The following is a 2,500-nucleotide window of genomic DNA, read 5'->3' as shown; positions in this document are numbered from 1 at the left end:
GTGTGGTGGTGTCCTATTTTAGCGTCCTAAATCACACACGTTAATTTCCATGTGGATTAACAAAGTGTTTTTGAATTGAATTAAATCATTGCACCTATATTAAACGATTTTTTCCGCGTGTTTTTTTTGTTGTTGTTGTTTTGTTTTGTTTTGTTTTTTAGGGGGGAGGGGATGGGGGGGGGGGGGTATGAGAAATGACATGCTGCGTGCAGTCGACAGTTTTGATCAAGAAATAGACACAATACGACCCCCAAATGACCCATAACATGAACCCGACCCGACACATGACGTCTCAAGCCGCAATGTTTCTTGTTTGTTTGTTTGTTTTCTGTTTACATTTTCATGGTTTGCGGGACCTAAAACGGAAAAAAAGCAAGATGGCAGCACGTTAGTTTAGTTGACTGCATGCGCATCGAAATCGAGTAAAGCCACGTTAAAAAAAATAAGTTGAAACATTCGAAAAAGGGTTTCAGCATTTACTAATAGTAGTGTTGTTTCATCGGGGGGTACCCGTTATGCCGCCGTCCCGCTATGCCGCCGACCCGCTATGCCGCTATCCCGCTTTATTCCCTTTCGCTTTTCATCACATGCGCGTGAAAAGTGATATATGACAGTAGCAGTTTTCACAAATGACGTATATTATGATGTAAACACTGAATGACACTAAAACTCGCCATTTAGAGGCGGGCTCGTGCAAATGCAAACTAAATGATAAAAAATATGTATTCAGGACAAATGTAATACTTTCAATTTTCTACATTTTTAATGAGAAACAAAACCAATAACAAGCAAAAAGAAAAAAGTGTGCTAGAAACGAATTTTAAAGGAAAGTTTCTTGTGCAGATCATTTCTCCACTAGTATCTATAGCCCAAAACAAGGAAATGGCGGAAACAATCTTCCAATGTACTGCAAATGTAAAATGCCCTGGTACCGAAAGGGAATAAAATCATATTACCGCAGACCCATTGTCAAACAATCTCTCTCTCTCTCTCTCTCTCTCTCTCTCTCTCTCTCACACACACACACACACACACACACACACACACACACACACACACATACACACACACAGACACATACCCAATCACACTCAAAAAGAAATAAAAGATCATAACAACCAATGTTTGTCCCAAACCAACTTTTTTTGTGACAAAAGACAATCCGTAAACGGGTCTGCACAACGGGTCGGCGGCACAACGATACGCTCCCGTTTCTTCCATTCACAAAAAGTGCCGGTAAAATAGGTCCCTATGAATTTAGGACGCTGAAAGAGGACTTTGCCCACAGTCTTTGCTCTTGTGTAGGAAAGGAACTAAGAGAAAACTAAAGGAGATTAAAACTAGATAAACATCATTTGCTCTCGTATACGAAGGACAGAACCGAAACCAAAAGTAAAAAAATAAGACGAGCGTTCATTGCAACAACCAGCGACCCAACAAACCAACTTCGTTTAATTCCTTAACCCTTTCACCGTCAAGCTCGCATTTATGTACAGGCGTGGTAGAGGACCTATGTCACTGAAAGGTGACCATTCATTGGTCTGTTATCTATGAACCTACTGCTCTTAATGTTCAGTGGTAGGATAGGCCATATTTTCTATACATCGAAGGGGGAATCCCCAGCTATTCTTTGCCACTGTCTTTTCTGTGTTTATGCCACAAGGGAATTTTGTACAATAAATTGACTGGCGGTGAAAGGGTTAACGGACATAGGTTTCACTCATGGGGGAGGGGACAGGAACTGTCTGTCAGTCTCTCTGTCTGTCTGTCTGTCTGTCTGTCTCTGTCTCTCTGTCTCTGTCTGTTTCTGTCTGTCTCTGTCTCTCTGTCTCTGTCTGTCTGTTTCTGTCTGTCTCTGTCTACCTGTTTCTGTCACTTCTCAAGGCCTGACTAAGCGCGTTTGGTTACGCTGCTGGTCAGGTATCTGCTTGGCAGATGTGGTGTAACGTATATGGATTTGTCCGAAAGCAGTGACGCCTCCTTGAGCTACTGAAACTGAAACTGTTTCTGTCACTGTTTGTTTGCTTTGCTTTTTATCTGTCTCTCTGTGTCTCTTTCTCTCTAAGTCAACAGAATGGGAAAAGGTTTTGAAAGCAACGAGGTTCGAGCAGCCAGGGAATGCAGATAGGATCAACCTTTCACGGGAACCTTGCTATCGATTGGTTCTACGAGAGAGAGAGAGAGAGAGAGAGAGAGAGAGAGAGAGAGAGAGAGAGACGCAAACGCAGATGATTTATTCATTAAGGCCATAGCCCCATATGAATGAAAGGTGATAACTAGATATGTATACATTACCGTGACTGGCAATAAGCATTCAACTGCTTACACAATTAAACTATAGAAATTAGGACAATACTATTTCTCTTAATTTAAAAGCTTTATATAAGTACAATGCGAGATTTCTTATAACACCGTCATGAGATGATGCCATCAATAGACAAAGTTTAAACAAACAAGGGCGTTCATATTATTTCTTTGAAATAAATTTTGCACGAATATT

The 2,500-nt window shown here is 41.0% G+C and overlaps 1 protein-coding gene across 3 annotated transcripts in view; it reads right to left on the bottom strand.

The window, feature by feature from the left end:
- Positions 1–201: 201 nt before the first annotated feature.
- LOC143277484 (23 kDa integral membrane protein-like) overlaps positions 202–2,500 on the bottom strand; it is a 21,371-nt gene continuing 19,072 nt past the window's right edge. For all 3 annotated transcript variants that reach the window (XM_076582335.1, XM_076582333.1, XM_076582334.1), the window contains one exon: positions 202–2,500. This exon is cut by the window's right edge and continues 2,227 nt beyond it. The gene's annotated coding sequence lies outside the window, so the exon portion shown is untranslated.

This window comes from Babylonia areolata, chromosome 34, assembly GCF_041734735.1.
Source record: "Babylonia areolata isolate BAREFJ2019XMU chromosome 34, ASM4173473v1, whole genome shotgun sequence".
Classification (NCBI taxonomy): Eukaryota; Metazoa; Mollusca; class Gastropoda; order Neogastropoda; family Buccinidae; genus Babylonia; species Babylonia areolata.
Note: the sequence above shows the minus strand (reverse complement) of the source record. Positions and strands in the feature narration are given on the sequence as shown.